General features: G+C 31.9%; 1 long non-coding RNA gene across 1 annotated transcript in view; it reads left to right on the top strand.

Moving 5' to 3' along the window:
• Positions 1 to 14,282: 14,282 nt before the first annotated feature.
• LOC139848178 (uncharacterized) overlaps positions 14,283 to 24,692 on the top strand; it is a 47,854-nt gene continuing 37,444 nt past the window's right edge. The window contains exons 1-2 of the long non-coding RNA XR_011759863.1: positions 14,283 to 14,776; positions 24,115 to 24,215. This is a non-coding gene — a long non-coding RNA (uncharacterized lncRNA). The remainder of the gene's footprint in view (positions 14,777 to 24,114; positions 24,216 to 24,692) is intronic.

Here is a 24,692-nt window from a genome sequence, read left to right on the forward strand (position 1 = left end):
GATCAACAGTCGGCTTGTTACTGATGTAAATCTCTGTGCAACACACTTCCTTATCTTGAGCATTTCATTAAACACCTTGTCTTCATGTTTACTTAAACAAAACCAATTACATATAGTTAGAACTCTAGACCAATAATAACGATAAAAACATAAGCTAAAGCATAGCTCATTGAAATTACAAATGACCCAATATCTAACCATTAGAGTAATGGGTCACATTGTTCAAATCTCATTAGTAAACCTAAAAATAACTCTAAATTCAGATGACATTAGAGAAGTGGATCACATTGTTCAAAAGCTACATAAAAATCTTTATATTAGGTTTACATTCTAAAACTAATCTAACAAATTTTTGGGTTAAACAAAACATACTACATATGAATCTGTAAAACTCAATAAAAAAAAAATTAAAAGAATCATTTACCCTATGTATAAGCTGACTGAAGCATCAATTAATCATCTAAAAACTTGAAAAAGACAAAGAAATTAAAAAAGTTTAAAAACTTGTGAAACACAAAGCACCTGGACATTTTGCAACCATCAGATGCTTCAATGCACCTGAAATATGGCGGTGGCGATGGTGACAAAACTCGGTAATAAAGAACTTGATAATGCAAGTACACCTTTAAATATCAATATGGTCATTTCAATCTTCATTAACTCAAACCAAAACCTAAATTTCTGCAAGTAAAAATAAAATTAGTATACAGGCTTACATTTCAATTGGATGTAAAAATTTGCAACAAAGACATGTTAAATTTCGTTGGTACATTAAAGTGCACATAAGATTTATGCTTATGAAATACTATTGAAAAATAAAATACTGAACTTTGAAGTTCCATGATGTAAATAACCTAAAACTTCAACGATATGAAAAACTATAACTTAACTTATCAATCTATCATGCATTTATTTACAAAACCAAACATACAAAAGAAGGATCAACTGTAATAAAACTAAATAAAAAACATACCCTTAACTAATGAACATGAGGAAAATCATTAGAAAGATGAGAAAATTACTTGACTAAAGAAACCAAAGAATGAGTGTACTTACATGGAAGCAAAGTTAAGTATGTATCTTCATTGAACTTCACTTCACTGTATTGGAAATAATAATAAGGAATATCAAATTCAACAATGAGTTATATCCTAATATCACAACATAATGACTAAAAACTAAATTAGAATTTTACTTGAATGTTATGAGTACCTTCACTGTATTGAAAATGATAATAATTAATATCGAATTTAACAATAAGTTAAATCCTAATAACACAACATAATCACTAAAAAAAACTAAATCAACATTTAACTTAAATGTTAGGAGTACCATGACAATATATTTCTTTTAGACATTTCATCGATCACATTCCGTGCATTTTCTTCGAAGAAGCTTAAACCTTCCATCTTACATATCTGCTTTACCCAAGAATCAAAAACGGTAATTGGTTATTATAAAAACATCAAACCCAAATTTCAGAATGAAAACCCTCATAAGAAAATAAATAAGCAGTAACAATACCGAAAATCATCCCATAAATTAAGTTCTGTGTATTTATCAATTCGATTTTTAGAGCAAATTTTTTATAGCAGATTATAAAGCGAAAACGATAGTTACTGCAACTTTAAGTTGCTCTTGTATGTTTGATATTAAGCATGTCATCCCATGCTTGTATGTTGTGACACTCTTCTTTAACAACAACAACAACAACAACAACAACAACAACATTACCCAATTCCACTAAAGTGGAGTATGGGGGAGGTTAGATGTAGACAGTCATTTCCTCTACCCTAAAGTAAAAGGGAAGTCATTCTTCTACCCAGGATACCTATCGGTCCCCAGGTAGAGGAAGTCGTCCCTCCCTATTCTGTAGAGCAGAGAGGCTGCTTCCTAGGGACCTCCGACCAGAAAGAACCATGAAATCCGATATGTGAAGTAAAAATATACAAGTAAAGTTGATAAAATAGAAACTTTACCATGGATAATGTATACTCCAATACGATATATATAGGTAAATAAAGCATATAACAATATAATGTAATATAACATATACGAAGATATGTGAGTGTCAAATATGCAAGTATAACAAGTCATGTAAGTACAATAAGTATACGTAAACATGTTGGTAAGAAGCATGTAGGTATAATATATAGTATAAAATAGATGGTATACTATGTAGGCATAGACAAATAAGTATACTATGTTAGCATAAAAACATGTGATATGTAAGTATGTATAAATTAATTGCTATATACGTATAAATTAATTGCTATATAATGTAATACAAACATGTAACCATATAGTGCAATAAAGCATGTGAATATGCTACAATAAGTATAGATATATTATATATCCATAAAACATGTCCAGCCAATACGTAAAGTCCCACGAAAAAAAAAATTAAATAAATAAATAAATAAATATATACGTACTTAAAAAATATTGTGCCTTTAAAAAAAATATATATATTTGAGCAATGATTAAAAAAACCTGGTAGAGAAGAAATCAGAGGAAATAAGCTCTTCAATTAGGCCCTGATAGTAAACATATCAAATTAAAATCTAAACCTACGAAATAAAAATCTGAAAGTACCAATTTAAACTAACAAAGCACAACAACTAATAGCAAAGGAATCAATATTTCGAAAGCTATAACAAACCATCACCAAACATAAGTCATACACATAACAAAATCAGTTATACCTGCGTTTTTTTGTCTGTGAATGGTGCCGGTTGCAGCTGTAAGTGATGTTGTTTCCTTCACAAATCAACTGTAAAAAACAATACAAAATGGCTAAAATTAGCCAGTTTGAACACAAACATATACACGAATTTCATTCATGTAGTTTTTTATTGTAAGAATACACTCAAACCCTAACATGAAAGATGTTCCATGGATCCTTGAATCTTATAATGTATCTCTACGATTATCACTGCATATATCATCAAATGAGAAGAAGATCTTGTAAATACATGAAATTTATAAAAATAAATGTGAACTTTACCGTGAAGCAATTAGAATGACAGAGATAGCAGTGACAGCGACAATAGTGTAGTGGTGGCGATAGAACTGACGGTGGCGATGGTGATGGTCTGAGTGGTGGTTTAGGCGACGGTGATGGTCTAAGTGCGCCATAGATGGAAGGAGTGGTGGTTTAGGCGATGGTGATGGTTTGGATGTTTTTTAGGGTTTTGATTTTGTTCAAAGAGGAATATAGACGGACGAGTTTGATGAATAGAGAAGAAGATGAAAATCAATTTTGAAATTACACAGATATCCATTGATAAGGTAGGAAAAAAGAAGAAGCGTGCTATACATTTTTCAAGATGCAGATTTAATTTAAATTATTATTGAAAAATGGGTCAGTACTCAGTAAAATAAGTATATTGTTATAATAATAATAATAATATAGATATGGATAGTCAATTTTGGTGTATACATATAGTCAATTTTGGTACACAAAGTATGTATTTTTATATTGAGATTTTAGGCTATAAATACTCATGAATGCAAGCATTAAACTTGCACCAATTCTCACACTTACAAAGTGTTTCTTTCTTTCTCTCAATTATCATCTTTGTTCTTACACTTCATTATTAGTATTCTAAATCAAGAATCAAATCACTAAAGGTAGTTATAAGCCTACTGAATTATAACATCAAGAATCAAACCACTAAAGGTAGTTATAAGCCTACTGAATTATAACATCAAGAATCAAACCACTAAAGGTAGTTATAAGCCTACTGAATTATAACACGTTATCAGCACGATAATCTTAATACTAAATATGGTTGGCTCTGCCACCAAAATGATATATGGTCGGTTATACCACCAAAATGATATATGGTCGGTTATACCACCAAAATGATATATGGTCGGTTATACCACCAGAATGATATAGGTCGGTTATACCACCTGAAAAAATATATGGTCGACACTGTCGCCAAATTTTCATTTATGTTTACTAATATTTATATTTTTGTTATATAACATTTATTTATGATTGCTTACACATGGTCGACACTGTCACCTACTTATCATTTATGTTATATTAAATTTATGTTTAATGTTTATATACTTATGAATATAAATTGACTCTAATTTATCATGATGTTTGTTTTAATTTTTGATAATAGAAAATGTCGAATCTGGAAAAGCTTAAATTTACTCCTTTAGAATCAACTGGAAACAACTACATGCCATGGGTTATAAAAGTAAAAATGCATCTTAAATCAATGGGCATTCTTGAAACCATAAATGAAAACAACACTTGTTCTGAAAAAGAACAAGCTACGGCATGTTGCTTTATTCATCAACATATTGATGAATGCTTACAAAATAATTATGTGACTGTAGAAGATCCCCATGTTTTATGGGAAGGTCTCAAAAGCAGATTCAATAATCAAAGAGAAATTTTACTTCCAGCTGCAATGGAACAATGGAGAACATTAAGGTTCCAAGACTTTAAGAAAGTAAATGAATACAGCTCAGCTCTGTATAATACATGTTCACAACTTAAATTCTGTGGACATGAAATTAGTGATGCAGACATGATGGAGAAAACTTTCTCCACAATGAATGCTGCAAACATCACAGTGCAAAGAAATTTGAGAATGCTAAAGTTCAAAACATATCCTGAACTTAATTCATATCTCTTAGTTGCAGAGCAAAATGATGAGCTATTAATGAAAAATCAGCAATCCCGTCCTACTGGTACACTTGCAATCCCTGAAGCAAATACTGCAAATAATTATAAACAGGGACAAGGACGCGGGCAAGGTCGTGGTTATAATAACCATCACCATCATCATGCCAAAAGCCATAACTATGGTAGAAACCATCCTTATGGTAATGGTAATGGGCGTGGACGTGGTCGTGGTCGTGGCCGTGGTGGTCAAAGAAATAGTAATCCACGAAAATATAAATATCAACCACAAAACAAGCCCATTAAACAAGATGTTGAAGAAAATTCTTCTAAAAATTCTGAAGAATCTTGCTACAGATGTGGTAGAATGGGCCACTGGGCTAATACTTGCCGAACATCTAAACATCTTGTTAAGATGTATCAGGATTCGCTGAAAGGTAAAGAAAAGGAAGTAAATTTTGTGGATAATATTGATCCAACAGTCACTGAGAAACCATCTGATTTATATGAAGATTTCTTGAATGTTTAAGTTGTGTGTCTTTTGAAAAATAAACGATTTAATATCGTCTGTCTTTGTCATTATGTTTGCTAAATGTTTCAGTACTATCTATTTGCGTTTAAAATATTGTGTAATATTAATGTACTCACTATTTATTTCTTATATATGAAGTTCAATATGAATTTTGCTGGAATACAACATCAATCAAGTGGTGGAGATCTCTGTATAGCAGACAGTGGAACTACACACACTATACTTAAATCCGAGAAATATTTTATTGATCTAAAACCAACGGAAGGAACTATACATACAATATCAGGACCTGCTAACTTGATAAAAGGGATAGGAAAGGCAAATTTCATACTACCAAATGGTACAAAATTTTTAATAAATGATGCCTTATTTTCTCCCAAGTCAAGCAGAAATTTATTGAGTTTCTCCGACATATACCTTAACGGGTATGATTATCAGTCAGTGACAACAGAAAATGAGAAATATTTAAGTATCACTGACAAGAGTCATGTGGTTGAAAAACTGCCAAGACTTAGTTCTGGATTACATTATACACATATAAATGTACCAGAAATACATATGGTAGTTAACGAAAAATATATTGATCCTGGTGTATTAAGTTTATGGCATAACAGATTAGGCCATCCAGGATCAACAATGATGAAAAGGATTATTGAATGTACTCATGGACATCCACTAAAGGATAGAAAAATCCATCATGATACAATGGTTCCATGTACATCTTGCTCTCTTGGAAAATTGATAACTAGACCCTCACCACTTAAGGTTGAGAAAGAATCACCAATGTTTCTTGAAAGAATTCAAGGTGATATATGTGGACCAATTCATCCACCATGTGGACCATTTAGATATTTCATGGTTCTAATAGACGCATCTAGCAGATGGTCTCATGTTTGTCTGTTATCAAGCCGTAATGTGGCATTTGCAAAATTTCTTGCCCAAATTATTAAATTGAGAGCTCATTTTCCTGATTACACCATTAAAAGGGTGAGACTTGATAATGCTGGTGAATTTACATCTCAAGCATTTAATGACTATTGCATGTCTATAGGAATTGTTGTTGAACATTCTGTTGCTCATGTGCATACACAAAATGGTTTAGCCGAGTCATTGATTAAACGTTTACAGTTAATCGCTAGACCATTGATAATGAGAACAAAACTCCCTGTATCTATATGGGGTCATGCAATTTTACATGCTGCTGCATTGATTCGCATCAGACCAAGTGCAAGTCATAAATATTCCCCCCTACAACTTGCTTTTGGTCAAGAGCCAAATATTTCCCATCTTAGAACATTTGGTTGTGCAGTGTATGTTCCAATTGCGACACCACAACGTACAAAAATGGGTCCTCAAAGGAGGTTTGGAATATATGTTGGATATGAAACATCTTCAATATTAAGGTATATTGAACCTATGACAGGTGACGTTTTTACAGCACGTTTTGCTGATTGTCATTTTAATGAAACATTGTTCCCTAGATTAGGGGGAGAAATGAAAAATAAAGAAAATGATGTTTCATGGTGTGAACCTCAATTAAAGTATCTTGATCCTCGCACAAAAGAATGCGAGACAGAAGTTCAAAAGATAATGCATATACAAGAACTTGCAAATCAATTGCCTGATGCATTTACAGATACAAAAACGGTGACAAAATCATATATACCAGCAGTAAATACTCCAGCTCGAATTGAAATTCCAAAAGCTGGCAATAACGTCACTCATGAATCTTTGCCACGTCAGAAACGTGGAAGACCAATCGGTTCAAAGGATAAAAATCCTCGAAAAAGAAAATCAGCTGATAATGAAGTAAAAGAAAGTGTTCAAGAAGAACCACAAATCAGTACTCCTACTGCAGAGGAGATTGATGATGTCAATACAGAAATTGCAATCAATTATGCATATTCAAAAATATTATGGAACCGAAATGAAATGAAAAATCTTGATGAGAAATTTTCATTTAATGTTGCATATGACATCATGAATAATGATGATGATCCAGAACCAACATCTATGGTTGAATGTCAAAATAGACATGATTGGGCTCAATGGAAAGAAGCAATACGAGCTGAATTAGAATCACTCAATAAAAGAAAAGTTTTCGGATCCATCATTCTCACTCCTAAAGATGTGAAACCTGTAGGATACAGATGGATTTTTGTCCGAAAAAGAAATGAGAAAAATGAAGTTACAAGGTATAAAGCTAGACTTGTAGCTCAAGGTTTTTCTCAAAGACCGGGAATTGATTATGAAGAAACTTATTCTCCTGTTATGGATGCAATTACTTTTAGGTACTTAATCAGTCTGGCAGTTTCTAAAAATTTAGAAATGCATCTCATGGATGTTGTGACTGCTTATCTATATGGATCACTTGATAGTGATATATATATGAAGATACCTGAAGGATTTAAGGTACCAGAAGCATCAAATGCAAAACCCAAAGAAATGTATTCGATTAAATTACAAAGATCTTTATATGGGTTAAAACAATCGGGACGTATGTGGTATAACCGATTAAGTGATTACTTGATAAGCAAAGGGTATACAAATAATCTTACTTGCCCTTGTGTTTTCATTAAGAAAACAACATCCGGATATGTGATCATAGCTGTTTATGTTGATGATCTTAACATCATAGGTACAAATAAAGAGATCCATGAAGCCATTCAACTTCTAAAGAAAGAATTTGAAATGAAAGATCTCGGAAAAACCAAGTATTGCCTTGGTTTACAAATTGAGCATATGCCTAATGGTTTACTTGTACATCAAACAACATATACTGAAAAGATTTTGAAACGTTTCAATATGGACAAGGCAAAACCATTAAGTACTCCTATGGTTGTTAGATCACTCAATGTTGAAGCTGATCCATTTCGTCCATGTGAAGATCAAGAAGACATTCTTGGACCAGAAGTGCCATATCTTAGTGCAATTGGAGCTCTTATGTATCTTACAAATTGTACAAGACCTGACATTTCTTTTGCAGTTAATTTGTTGGCAAGGTTCAGCTCTACTCCTACCAAAAGACACTGGAATGGGATCAAACACATATTTCGATACCTTCGAGGAACTACTGATTTAGGATTATTTTATTCTAACGAATCAAAACAAGATTTGGTTGGTTATGCAGATGCAGGTTATTTATCTGATCCACATAAAGCTAAATCTCAAACTGGATATGTATTCCTAAATGGAGGTACTGCAATATCATGGCGTTCTCAAAAACAAACACTTGTTGCTACATCGTCAAATCATGCCGAAGTGATTGCATTACATGAAGCTACTCGAGAATGTTTTTGGTTGAGATCAATGACACAACTCATTACTGATTCTTGTGGACTAGAACGCGATAAAAGTCCAACAACTATCTATGAAGATAATGCAGCTTGCATAGCACAGATGAAAGAAGGGTATATCAAAAGTGACCGAACAAAACACATACCACCTAGATTCTTCTCATACACTCAAAATCTCATTAAGGACAACCAGATTGAAATGAGATATGTGCAATCTAGCAAAAACTCTGCTGATCTTTTCACGAAAGCACTTCCAACTGCTATTTTCAGAATACACGTTCATAACATTGGCATGAGACATGTTCAAAAGATGTAACAGCTGAAGCGATGTCTACTTGAGGGGGAGTCAACTCCATGCTGCACTCTTTTTCCCTTAGCTAAAGTTTTTTCCCACTGGGTTTTCTTTAGCAAGGTTTTTAACGAGGCAGTAATTTATAGTTGATCTTCAACAAAATAAAATTGCTATCCAAGGGGGAGTGTTATAATAATAATAATAATATAGATATGGATAGTCAATTTTGGTGTATACATATAGTCAATTTTGGTACACAAAGTATGTATTTTTATATTGAGATTTTAGGCTATAAATACTCATGAATGCAAGCATTAAACTTGCACCAATTCTCACACTTACAAAGTGTTTCTTTCTTTCTCTCCATTATCATCTTTGTTCTTACACTTCATTATTAGTATTCTAAATCAAGAATCAAATCACTAAAGGTAGTTATAAGCCTACTGAATTATAACATCAAGAATCAAACCACTAAAGGTAGTTATAAGCCTACTGAATTATAACATCAAGAATCAAACCACTAAAGGTAGTTATAAGCCTACTGAATTATAACATATATCTGTATATGCGTTGTCCGGTTTTATTTTTTTATAAAATTCCATTTTTTTATTTTTATTTTTTTAGATAATAAAAAATGTTTTTTAAATGATGATGTAAGCAAGGATATCTCATGTTGTGCCAAGTGTCCCTTGATTTTTTTTAACTTAAGGTAAAAATATTGAAGTGATGTCATGTCCTAAGCCATTTCATAGTATGTATAGATAGATTCAGATCAATATATATTTTATGAGTTGCAATTGCTTGTAAAACCATTTCGATACAATTTTATAATGCAAAATTAATATTTTAGTTTTCATGATTTAACTTTAGAGCATTTAATTTATAAGTTGAACCATATAATGTTCAAACAATTATACCTATAAGAATTTGTAGTTTCAGTTTTATCCGGATGTCGTTTTGAGTTTGCGTTCACACTACATCCGGCCCCTCAAATTCGACCTCATATACACAACGACCCCCAACTTTCTACTATTTCAGGGGTAAAAAACGTAACTATATAATTTAAAAAAAAAAAAAAAATGATTCCACCCGTATTTTTCACGGGCCCTATCTTCTCGCTCGGTCCGAGTTAAATTTTTCCGAAACCACCGTTCAACTCGAAAAAATCAGACGGACACAACGGGACTAACTATGCGCGAAACGGACATCGTTAAAAAACACTAAATAACGGGTCCTATATTCTCGCTCGGTGCGAGCTAAATTTTTCCGAGACCACCGTTCAACTCAATATTATTTTACGAACACAACGCGACTAACTATACGCGAAACGGACATCGTCAAAAAAACACTAAATATTTCGAACTATATTTCATACATATACGTACACATCCAACAAACAACCCAATCTACTAGATATATTAGGTACCAAACAACGTATATACAAATATAACCGCGCGTTGAATACAACTGCAGCAACACGCGGTCGAATTTTTTCTAGTTTTAATCATCAACATAACATAATTTGAAGGGGGGAAAACGATCCGACTGTTGCGCTCGAAAAACTTAAATGCTCATTATTTTACTTTAAACTTATAATGTAACTTACAGTGAATGAATCATATACTTAAATAACACTCATCTTTCTTATATTATATTATTATTATTATTATATTATATTATCTATAATAATAAGAAAGTAATTATCTGCTAAAAACACACTTGTCAAAAGTTCAACCATTAGATGACTTTCCTTATTTAAAATCTTAGCCATTTAAATTGCTAATGACATTATTTAGCTTTTTTATCGACAGTTACCTCTTCTAATTACACTCATGCCCTTAATATAATTTAGTTATCACGATTACCCCAACAGGCCCATTACCTTTTCTCAAATATTGCGGTGTATCATATCACATTATAATAGGGATTTCTTTGATTTGTTCCCCTAAATTCACACCCACTTCGTTTCTTTCCCACCATCGACGATCGACGATTAATCCTCAATACACCCATCTCAAATCAATTGATATACAAGGGATGCACTACCCGGCCGTCACACTCGCACCTTCGTTTTTTCCATTCATTCATCCAAATCACAGATGTCACTCTAAGTAATCGTATATTGTACCTCAAAAATCAACGACTTCGTATTTCTCTCATTACCCGCAAGTGTTCTTTTTCAGATTAATAGTTGTGATAGAATCAAAATAAAAAATCAAGGATTTGTCGATAACGGTCTGTCTTTGATTATCGCAGTTCAGGTTTCATAACAAATTTTATATCTGCATCACTTAATGGAGCCCGTTAAGTAATGTCATTTAAAGAGTATTTGATAGTTCATTTGACTACACTATAGCTATAAATAAAATCAAGAGCTTTTCTTCCTTTGCTTCCCCGGGAGAGTGAGTTTGTAATAGGCGTTAAGAAAATAATAATGGATATGCAAATGGTTTGTAATCTACATGTTTTTGTGACGAGGTTTAATTCGATCTGGACGAGATAAAACTTTGGCGGCCTTTTTTAAGAAAAGTAATGTTATGCTTAATATATTTTTCTTTAATGTGGAAAAAATCTATTAAATTAGATACAAGAACCATGGTTAACAATTATACATTGCAGGTCCTGATTGAAAGTATTTTCAGCACCTATGCGCTTATTTTCAGTTTTTTAATTTATTTATTACTACTATTTAGCCAAAGACTTAGGGTCACATATTGTAACTAAGATCATTCATTATTATGAGTTTTAATTAAATAACTCTCTTTTGCAGGCTGTTTACAAACAACAAAATGTCAACGCGAAGTTTATAAGGTATTTTTAACACTGTATTGTCTGATGATCTTTGATTTTACAATTCATGAAGCATCATGTATTCGCAATTCTGTTTGTAAACTGAGGTAATGTATAATCAGTGGCGGAACTTGACCCCGACTCGAGAGGGGGCGAAACTAATTGAAGGGGGTAAGAAACTAATCGAAGGGGGGTAAACACTAAAAAAAACCTTATTTTTTCGTAAATTTTTTTTTTTTTAGTGTAAATTTTTTCCCCCCCCGAAATCGAGGGGGGGCGGATACCCCCTTTTGTCCCTTAAATGTTCCGCCCCTGTGTATACTGCATTGCTAATTTGCTCGCATCATTGGCAGATATACCAGCATTTCAATAGCATGCCCAGTTAGAAATTTGTTATCATTATCATTATTTTGAATAACTATCATTATGATTCTGTAACAGAGTATAATATTGAATGTAAATATCATAGACGTTTTCATTATTCTTAATATCATTACAAAACATGCCAGAACTGTTCATCCCTTTTTTTAATTTATTTTAAAGCCCGTTTGTTTTACTGTTTATGTATAACGTTTTAGGTATAAAACCTAAAGTGCTGGTTGCCTTTGGGCGGCAACTGGTGTCTTTTGTTTATCAATTGACTCGGGTTCGAGGTGTGCGAAAGTCAATTTTTTTCCAGTCTGCAATCGTACCAGGTTCGCCCCCTTTTTTTAGGTTCCGACTATCGATTGCATGCTTTCATCTACCGTTTTCCTATATTTATTGTATGGTTTTTTGGTCCAGTTTTTATCGCAATGTTTTCAATTATGTTCACCGTTTGCCGATTACTGTTGGTTTACATATCTCTTTGTTGTTGCAGATTATAATAGTAGCTTTTCCTTCTTTTTGTTGCTACAAATTGGTATGTTGTCAATATCTTCCCTTTTAAGGTTTTTAACTAATTGTTTCTATTTCTAAATACCACTTAGTCTTCATGATACCAACATTAATGTCCTTTTGTCTTCTTCATCTACGTATTTCTATTTCAGGTTATCTCCTAAAGTTCTTTCTATCAATTTCTGAGATAACTATTTTGTTTATTTATTATTTTTTTATTTTTTTGTATTGATTTTTAATTTTTTATGTTTCGATTAGTGTTGTTTTTGTTTCAACTATAATGTGCCTTTGTTTAAATTGCTATTGTTAAATCTGTTCTATTGTTTTTGTGCCAACACTTGTTGTATTTGATGTTATGCTACATCATTTTCTTGTTGTTTTTGCTCTTTTCTTAACTTTAGGTTTACAAAATCCTCTATGAACTAATTGTATTTGTTAAGTACATTTTGTAATACGTGTTGTGCCGCCTAAAAAGCGCCAACGAACTAATGGTGCTGGTGATAACACTCAAAAAAAGGCTGCTATTGATAGTTTTCTTGCAAACACGTGTGGTTTATCCGCTAGACAAATAGCAGTAACCCGTGATCCTTGCTGTCAGCTCATGCTCATGCTGGGTGACAACAAAAGAAGGAAACGCCAATAACCTTTACCTGCATCAGTATAAACTAAAAAAAATATATGCTGACTTGCATAAACAAATCCATTTGCAGGAAAACCCGAAAAACCAGAACTATCAAGCTCACCAGCAACCCACTGTTACTTAGATCCAGATATCCTATAATTTCACGACGCACTAAACGCGTAAGTATCTACAAAATCACTCCATGATACATCTTCTATATAAAAATTCTGAACATAAAAAACAACTTGAAACCGACGGATACATAGAAAAATACAACGCAAACCTGATGACCAATGTAAACACGAACCGCTGCAAAAGTGCACATGAAGCAAAAGAACGAAGCATCAAACGCTTATCTGACTTGATATCCAGAAACCTAAACCTATATTAGGTAAACAAATTATTATTCTTCATATCATCACAACATATGCCATTACTATTCAACACGTTTTTTAAAATTTATCTAAACCCGTTGCCTTTTCTGTTTATCTATAATGCTTTGTGGCTAAAAGCGAAACTGGTAGTTCATATCAGAGTCCTTTGATTCTTACAGAAAGCTCAAATGACATGCGAAGGCACAATCAAGACCATAGATGACCGAAGAATATGGTGGTATAACACCTGCGACAGTTGCAACAAGAAACTAGAACCATTCAAAAAAGGCCTAGGGTGCCTGTGAAAGATGGCTACAAACCAGACAACTACAGGTACAAAAAAAAAAAAAAAAAAAAAAAGAACCATACACTAACAATGAAAACATACACATGTACTGCTTCAGAATCACGTTCACTGATGGCAGTCACGTCCTCACCCTTGATCTTTTACGTGTATTTGTAAAATCAAAAGATTACCTACTTGCAAACGGTGTGTAAATCTTATGTTTATGACTTGCCACAATCCGTACTCATTTGCACTCATTTGTTTGGCGTGTCTAATTTTAATGATTTTGCTATTTGTCAATTTGTTATTCAGGCACTACTCTTAATCTCTACTATACATAATAAGAAACACAAAATATAGTCATTAGAAAACCTAACTTTCAATCACATCCTTCCATTCGATTTTTTAGATTAAATTATGACCATTAGATTAAGCTAATCAACTTAATGAACTCATTAAGGAACAATTTGCAAAAATCATACGAAAATGCCCTTCATTCCAATAGAAAAAGCGGGCTAAAATTGAAAAAATAGGGGTTCTCTGTTACCATCCTCATTTGTCGCCTAGAATCCTTAGCAACAACATACACATTCCATGAAAAACACACACTCATATTCATCCGTTTTCAGATCTGGGAAAAAGATCCACACACTTATCAGTTTTCACTCTCTTTGAAATCAATTCAACAAGCCATTCATCCATGTCTTATACACTTTTTTTTTTTGTTAAATCTCAATTCTTAAATCAGATAATTACGTTTTTAATCTCATTCGACAACTACAACGACTATGGCCCTAATTGATCGAAAATCATTCAACAACTACAACGACTATTTTCTCTTTAAAAATCATCTAGATCGAAATTGGTTCTTCAATCAGTTACATCGGATTCGCACAGGGTTATATCACAAGAAGATATGTTTCGATTTTTTATGTCGATTAAAGAATTCGGGAAGAAATATAATTGGAGAATTAATTTTCAATTGTTTAATCAAATGAAACAATCACCAAATATCTCTGAACAATCGTTTGATTCTACAACGCCATGATTAAAAACTAAGGTAATTAGATATTTGTTTCAATTACTTCGAATTATTTGATAAATATCGAATCACATAATATGGTTATGATATCTGATCGTATTAATTTACTGTTATTTAAAATATTGTATGAATGAATATGTTACTTAAGTTTTACATGGGTACTGATACATAATCGAATAGTGTTCATACTTGCGTTCTTTAAATTATCTTATATGAATCTTTTATTTGAATAGATGTGAATGTCTGGTACAATCTTATAAGAATGGAAGTAACCATATGATTCATCAATGCATTTAGTCTTACATGATCTTATGTGAATGTTTGAATAAGTCTTTAAATATATATGATTTTATATGAATGTTTGATTAAATCTTAAAATCTCGAATGAATATGTGAATTAAGAGATACATGTGTCCTCAACCATAAACGAGTAAAATCATCAATGGATGCTGAGAAATATATTGACCTTAAACTTTGCATTTTGTTTCATAATAATAATTTTCTTCATACTAACATGCATATAAACCATTATTTTGTGTTCATGAATAATTTAAGCATACAAGCAACTGTATCATAGTCCTATACATTCTTCATTAGAATTTTGATGAACGTTTTAGCTTGATAGTCTTATGATGTCAAAATATAATGAATAATTATGCGAGTTTGATACTTAAAGTGTTACTGACATATTGTATGAATAAGATTATTAAACATTTCAGTAGAAATTATCATTTTAGGGTCTACATACTGATTGATCTTTCATTGACTGTATTAGAACCCAACCAATATACAATATAATTATGAAAACATTTTATTTCCTTAACTAAATGTTTGACCAAAATGTACATATATGGATGATATTGTGAGATATAATATATTTGAGAAAAATATGAGATACAGTTAGTCATTCAAATTCAAATTTTGAACCAAAATAATCTGTATATGAATCATTAGTGTTCACGAATGTCAAATATATATACTGCTAACCATAAAACAATTTAAATATGGGAATTATTATAAATGACTAGTTTAATACCCGCAACCTTGCGGGTTTTGATAGGGTTTTTATACTTTGAACATTTTCATCCAACTTCAACATACATTATTCACATACCATATACAATAAAGGAATGTGTTGTCGTTGTTAATACATTTAACATTGTTTGTATCTGGATACCGTTGATCATCATACATTATTTGTGGTTGGGTCACTATTTGTGGTTGGGTCAATTAGGTAGTAGGTAGTATAATGAATATTATGAAATAATTTAAAGAATTTAAGTTAATCCAAATGTATTACTTAGCCCAAAAATTTATGTAAGCCCAATAATAATTTTATAGTGGCTCTTGATTGATATTTGGTCAAAAATCAAATAGAAATACCAAATGTTATATCAACATTCGAGGAAAAAAATAAGATGAATAAATTAAAACAGATTTGTTATTCAATTCGATGAATTGATCGATGCATTCATATAAATTGGGGTAGGTGAGTATAATGTGTTTAGATTCGGGTCGGGTTATTTGGTTGTTGGGTTGGGCTGATTATTAATGAAATGAATGATTTGGACCAACGATTGGGCTTATTTGATTAAGAAGTTAATGCTTAAGTGGAAAATTCACATACCATGAATAAACAATGCAAATTTCTTAGAAGTAAATAAATTTCAAATAAACAACCATTATAAGTTTGGAATAACAATGCATACACCACTTACTTAGAAACAAATAAATAACCATAAGAACATAATTCAGAATTGTTGAAAAATACATTTTTGGAAAAATAAATAAATTTCAGGACTTTGGACGACTTATCCACATATAGCTTAATGCTGTAATTCGGTTCAAGTATGCATTGATTGCTAACAGAGCCATTGCAAATTGTTTTTTGATGAAACGACTGTGTATTTTGTCAAGAGTAATAGCACGTAAACGATCAGCCTGAAATGTAGTAACTATTAATGTTAGTAAAAAAAGAAAATAAAAAAAAATTAATAGCATAGTTAATGTAATTGGATGTGGAAATAATTTATGTATTATGTGTACCAAAAAAGAAAGATCACTATGTATACCTTTTGCATTATTTCTTCCATCGCGCGTAGATTTCCCATTGAAATATGCATTTGACTCATATAATTGCTAACATACATATCATCACATGTCTGGCGAAACGCTTCCCCAACAAAACGGGATGATAGAGTGGACTGAAGTTGCGTAAATTGTTTTGATAAGTCTGTCTCCTGTTTGAAAGTATCATTCTTCAAGTTGATAAGAAACTGGCTTTGTTCGGGGGTTAGTTGTAGGTGAATATTAAGAAGCTGTAACAAAGTTAGTATAGCAGTTAATTACTATTAACATATATATATATATATATATATATATATATATATATATATATATATATATATATATATATATATATATATAATGAGTAAAGATAGATTCGTGTGTTAATTAAAAATGGTACTGTATATTTGTATACTTACATTGACAACGTCAGACGGACGAAAACCACCTAACCACATGACACACAGTTCTGCAGGTGTCATCCAAGTTCCATGTAGAAGGTTCAACACATCATCCTTAGATGCAAACTCTCTAAGTAAAAACTGGCTCTTAAGGTGATCGAAAACAGTTAATATAATAGGATGTAATTCTGTTTCTGGTTGGTTAGTAAGCATTGCGTTACGAAGGCGAGATATATGATCATTGTGAACGTTGAACCAACACTTGTAGACTTCACTAAATTTGAGAGTATCTTAAAAAAAATATCAATACATAAGTATAAAATTCATCGTAAACATCATATTTATCTATTATTATAGTAAATAAATAACAAATAAAACTATATATATATATATATATATATATATATATATATATATATATATATATATATATATATATATATATAAAAGAAAAACAACTTTGCATTATGAATAACATACCAGATTCGTTACATTGTGGGAAAACTATTGTTTTATTAGCTGGAATTGATTGCTGTAAAATAAAATTATTAAAGTTACAAAGAACGATTCAAATTTAATATATTGATAAAAATATAAATATAAATGTGATTGCAAGTGAAATATTAAAACGACAAACAAAGTCAAAATAAATGATTAAATGTATAGTGTAGCATTGTCGAATTTAACAAATATAAACAAACACACCTACTTGTGAATTAGATCTGCATTAGCAATAATGGTTTTCAATTTTTTGTTCTCCGACTCTAAATGTTCATAATATGCCTGAACCACAACATGTATATAATTAGTTGACAGTTAAGTAATCGTTGATAAGAATGTTATGAATATGAATGGTCTGTAAATAAGGATAAACAATTGCAACAAAATAAACCGAAAATACTTCAAAGTTAAATTAGATAAAACTTCAAGAAAGAGTCGGGTTACATTCTTAAATGAAAAGTAAACACTTCCTAGCAAGAAAACACACAAACGACAAGCTAACATTATGGTTAACGAAGAACAAAAGAAATCCTAAATCACGAGTTGGCAGCATCCTTTATGGTCTTGAGAACCAAAAAGTTTGATGACATCTTTATTGGAACGGTTTGCAAAACAAAAAAGGAAAAGTTCTCAAATGCTGGAAGTGTTATACGACCTAAAGAGTCTCCATTTTCGGAATTTTTAGAGCAGCCATTCCATCAGATGTGCCTGCAGTAGGTGTTTCAACATCTTCATTAAGTGCTGGTGATTCAGATTTCCTCTTGGTGTCCATCGGGCTTGGAGTAACAAACTGAGTAGATGACTGAACATCAATAGGATGACCATTCTGCATAAGATGCAAACATGTAGGGTGATGGCAAAGTTTGTTGTAACTTGTAAGTGTAAATGAACCCGGTATATAAAACATAACGATTGAATTAAAGTAGATAAACTACCTTAGAGGGTGTTACTTCATTAGTAGGTTGAACACTTGTTCCAACATCCTTCACAACTTTGTTTTGAACAACATTTTCAACATCTTTTCCCACAGCCTCATCAACAATTACTTCAACTCCTTTTTCAACAACAGGTTCGTTAAGTTTAAGCGAACGATCAACCACGTCAATAATGTCTTGAGAATCAGTTACATTGATAACTGTTATTATCGGATTGTTAAGGCGAGAACAGACATCCGTAACACGGAGCAACCAAATGTATGTAGCATCAGTGAGGTCATACAAATCAAGGGGCATTTTCATTGGATCAGCGCACTGCAAGAAAATCGAATTACTATCAATGAATGTGGACAGATATAAAGTAATGTTGCATAAAATTCGTATAACTAATATTCTTAATAACATTAATAATGAATTGGAAAGCACGTTTAATGCCTTTTCTCTTAGCCATTCAACAGTTTTGTGCAACATCTTTGCAATTTCAGATTGAAATAATGTGACACGAACTTGTCCAGATGAGTCACCAACATAAACAGACAAACGGATGCTGTTTGACATTCGAAAATATAAGATAATTCGTTAGTGTACAATTGTAGATATTTTTGCTAATATATAAATGTAAGTGTATGGCGTAATTTATTTTATGTGTAATGTAAACGGTAGAACCTTGGGATAACTTCAGTAACAGGTCCGCAGTTGTCACACTCATACTGAAAATTTTGGCCAAATTTAGGTCCTGCATACTTGTTGCATTGTTTACAGATTAAAGAGAGCCAGCCTTCATCTTCATCAATTACAATAACTTTTCCTTTAACAACTTCTGGCATCATCAGGTCGATGAGGCTTATTATATCCAATTCGAAACCAGCCTGAAATGAAAACAGAAAGTTATGAAGAAAATTAATTAATTAACGATAAATAAAAAGGAGGATACAATGGAAAATTAAAAACGGGTAAAGTGTTTGTGTTCAGGTCTGTCTGAGATAAACAAAGGCACTTACTTGTGTTAATCATCAATTAACGAAAAATTATTAATTAATTAAACCAAAATTATAATAACTAAAAAAAGAATAGAATAGGAGGCGTACGGTAATAAGTTGAATAGCATAGGTCTGATAGTCTTGAAAAAATCTGGAACTAAACTCATTCAACTTATTTTGGGCAAATTTTTCAGAAGCATAATCATCATCCATGATCTTCGCACGTCCCTCACAAAACACCTTAACCATCTCAAGGGTTTTGCTATCGCTTTCGAGTACTTTGTTGGCGCCAGCAAAGGCCTTGTAACGCATTTGGACCAGTTTAGACTCAGTTTTAAAGGGAGCGGCGTCAATCCGTACCCCGTCTTTACAATCGAGATGCTGTTCAAGTTCGCAATCGCTATCGCTATCGCTATCGGAATAGCTATACATATCGCTATCTGCCATTTGTTTATACTCACAATCAATGGATCAATAAATAAATCAATCAAGTCAAGTTGTTAATAATAATAGAAAAAGTAATAATCGTTATTCATTCTTATTCAGCGTCAATCCGTACCCCTGTTCATCTCTTTTTTAGGGGTTGGGTAAATCATGTGCACTTTATAATTTACTCATCCTCAATTTCATTATTTTATTTTATTTTATTTTATTTTATTTTATTTATAATGGCTTTTGGCGATAGGTGTATGGTTTATAGAAAAAAATAAAAAAAAATTGTTTGCAAAATTACCTGCTGAGCTTTTTCGCGTAACCAACCAACGCTTTTCTTAATCATCTTAGATAGCTGGGAGTCGAACAAAACCAATGTACACTCACCAGAATCGTCAGCGACCCTGATAGTGGTGCGAATCCTGAATAATGATAGGTCATTTGATTGTCAGCGTGGGAGCATTTAATATAAAGGAATAAAATATAAAAGTGAAATACTAATGGTAATAATTTGAATTAAACAGTCAGTAAAGTAATGTACCTAGGGAAAACATCAGTTGTGACCCCACACATTTCACATTCAAAGCTTTTTTCCTTAGTCTCAACACATAACCTCGAATTAACTTTTTTGTTACACTTCGTACAAATGTTAATGAACCATCCTTCGTCATCATTGATTTTTTGGACTCTTCCTCGCACAATGCAACTCATAACCTAAATCAATGGATACAAAATGTAAACAAATTATATATTAAGATATTGTTTCAATTTGTTAGTAAGTTTAAAACTTCTTGAATTTATATAAGAAAAAAAAATTATGTTAACTTGAGTTATATTTAGCACAATACCTGTTTACTATTAACAACTTCAATGATTGCCTTAGGTTCATGTTTTGAAAACATCGCAACAGCAGTTTGAACAACAGTGGCAATCTGGATATGAGCTAGTGGCTTCACACAATTTGTCGAGTTTTCAGATGCAATGTCAAACCTGCAATAGTACCATTTTAGCAAATTGGTTTAGTCATTCGAATATTGTTTATTGAAGTAGAAAGAAATACAAGGTATAATTAAGTGAAACTTACTCAGCCTTATATGTGCGAATAAGGGTCACATCCTCATTAACAAATAAACGACATCCCCATAGTTGATTGGATACCTGGGGGAATCCTGGAAAGGAAAATAAAAGTTAAGGTTATGTAAATATTAAAAACGTTCGGCATATTATAAGTAAAGTAAATCAAGTCATTGAACTGTGATATACCTTGCCAGTCACGCACTTTGCAGTTGTGAATCATGACAACGATTGGAGCTTCATCATTTTTATGGGCAGATGCATATTCAAACAACTTTGTAGCATGCTGTGCCCATAAGGCACAGTTAATGCGCTGACCACTTTTGTAAAAATATCATATATAGTAATGTTAGGTGGACATAGTACAATCGAAACTACTAATCATATATCAATTAAACAATTAGATATATATGTATTACAAATTGAAACAGAATTTGCAAATATGATCAGAGTATATAATTATAGTATGTACCTGTTATCGCTCAAAACAAACTCAATTGACTTCGTGTCCACCGCTTTCTCGCGCTTCACACGAAGTGGTTCCATTTCAACCAAACGTCCAACAATATCTGTAGAATAAAGGGAGATAAATAAAAACCATATATTATATAATACATTAACATACAAAAAGTAAACATACTAATTTAATGTTACAAATATGTAAGTATGCATTAAAAAAATTATTTTCATAATAGAAGATATACCAAAGACATGAGAAGCATTTAGCTTCCACTCAATGATTTGTTGAAATGGTACTGGATTGAAGCCATCAGTTGCGGGTTCAAATGGTGCACAAGGAACAACTGTTGTTGTTCGGTAAATGAGCATCTTCCATTCATGTGGAAGTAACATGACTTTGTCATCACAGCGAACAACACCGAAATTTGAAATTTCAATGAAAGAGTCTTCTCTTAAGATATTTTCGAAGACATGAATGTTATTTCTGGTAACCGTTGCACGTATTTTGTTACCCTGCATATATAGCATAACATAGGTAATGTCAGCAATCAATATCATTATCTATTACCATATGTAAGTAACATTTAAAAATTAGAAGATTCGGTTACATTTAAGTAAATGTGAATCATAATCATGATTGTAAAATATAGTTATTCTAATAATTGATGTACATATTCAATTGACAAGTGTTAATCTGTTTAATCAGAATTTGTGATACAATAATGGTAATAGATGGTTTCAAGAATGTGATATTTCATGAAATGAAATTTTAACCTTCAGTAGGCATGGAACTTACATAAAAGAATGTTTTCATCATGATAAAGTATACATGTGGATAATGACCTAAAAAATTGTACTTGCTGCTCAAAAAATATAGAAAGTTATAAAAAACTGTAGTAAATTTAGGTCAAACCAGGTTGTCGATAAGTATCAACTCCAATGACATGGCAGAGTAGGGATTGTTGAAATAAGTTTTTCTCCAGTTCACAAAAACCTTAACACGAACTCTCCAGTTTCTCCTCGAATCGTTAAGCATGGCCAGTGGTGAGAAGTCTGCAGCATCCTCCATTTCCAAATAAATTTTGTGTACCAAACTTTTGGTTGTGAGTGAATGTAAGTTGAAAACGTCTTATGTATATATAGAGTTATTATTAGAGATGATGTACATGGTAATGGATGAGTGGGTGGTGACAGTTTCAGCCGAAAAAAACTACAAGGAGGTAACCGAATGTGCAGTTGTGGTGTGATATTCCAAAACAAATAATAGTAGAAAAAATAACTGCTTATGACATTATATTACGTGCAATCATTTTATATAACGTCAGTGACTAACATAACTTATGATAAAATTTTGGTACTCATTATACATAACAGTCCTTTTTTATGATTAACATATATAAGTCATGAAAATTCATATTAATCAATTTTATCATATTATCATAGTCATAGGTTTAATAAATACGGAGTATCAGATTGTTACAATATTTGTTTAAATTGAAATTAATTGACTAAAAAAAAAATCATATATCTTCGATTAAGTATCTCCCATTTATAGTGTAGTGAAGAAGTAATACAAATTATGATTTACAACATACCTGCAGGTGCGGTATCGATTTTAAAAATTACATAACAATCACGACGAACTTGTAGGTAAATTGATTAACTTTACGCACATAAAGATTTTTTTCCAGAATACACGCAATCGAGAAATCAATAAGTTGTTCTGATTGAATTTAATCGATGGAATTAGGGTTGTTCGCGTGAGATTATCATTGAATTGAATCAAGTCTGGGGATTTTTTTCCAGGATACATACGTTGCGAGAAATCAATAAGTTGTTCGGATTGAATTTAATCGATGGAATTAGGGTTTTGCGCGTGAGATTATAGTTGAATCGAATCAAGTTTGGGGATTCAGCTAGTAGTTAATAATCAAGATCGGAATCTTCATTAAAGAGATGAATGGTTCTGGATTTTTTTTTTTTAATTTTTTGAGAGGAATCGATTGAATCTTTGTTAAGGAATACGTACATATGCAACGCATCGGTTTAAAGTGATTGAATATAAAGGAGGGTTAAAATAGTTAATTTAGGATAACCCTTAGTTAACATCCTGAGGTATAAGCTAAGACATATCCTGTCCGTTTGATCATTATTTTTAAGGGTGGGGATTAAAAAGTTAAGGAATATTTTGAAAGTATTAATTAATATACACTTTGCTTTAATATATAGAGAGGATTGTTTTGTATAAAATTAAAGGATTCAGTTACATAGAGTGATGATTAATTTATCCCATAATCACTGCTTTAGATAAGTTACCGTATCAAACAAATTTAAAGTTGCTGTAAATACGCATAATCATCATAAATTCAAAACAATCATTCCAGAAAAATTCTTGATATAGTATTATCTATTCACTATTTAAAGGCCTCATTATACTGCTCTATCTCATTAACAATTCGTATTGTTCTGAACTAACAACAACTCATACTACTCAATGGCTAATGTAGAAGCGTTCACTCCTCTTAATTTTGCTTACCAAGGGAAGAGAAGATTATAGGGTTAGAGTGAAGGTGCATCTCAACTGGATATGGTCCTATTGGACCAAGAGGTATGAATGTTTATGTCTTTGATTTTCTAAATAAAACATACGTACTGTCTGTGAAGCGACCCGTCCTAATTCATCCGGACGAAGTCGATATCGATTATAAACGATTCACAACAGTTGATTACATCGCGAGATACTTGACCTCTATATGATACATTTTACAAACATTGCATTCGTTTTTGAAAAGACAATCTTTCATTACATCGAAAGTTGACGGCATGCATACCATTTCATAATATATCTAACTATAATTGACTTAATGATAATCTTAATGAACTCAACGACTCAAATGCAACGTCTTTTGAAATATGTCATGAATGACTCCAAGTAATATCTCTAATATGAGCAAATGCACAGCGAAAGATTTCTTTCGTACCTGAGAATAAACATGCTTTCAAGTGTCAACCAAAAGGTTGGTGAGTTCATTAGTTTATCATAAACAATCATTTTATAATTTTTAATAGACCACAAGATTTCATA

The sequence above is a fragment of the Rutidosis leptorrhynchoides genome, chromosome 5 (genome assembly GCF_046630445.1).
Source record: "Rutidosis leptorrhynchoides isolate AG116_Rl617_1_P2 chromosome 5, CSIRO_AGI_Rlap_v1, whole genome shotgun sequence".
NCBI lineage: Eukaryota > Viridiplantae > Streptophyta > Magnoliopsida > Asterales > Asteraceae > Rutidosis > Rutidosis leptorrhynchoides.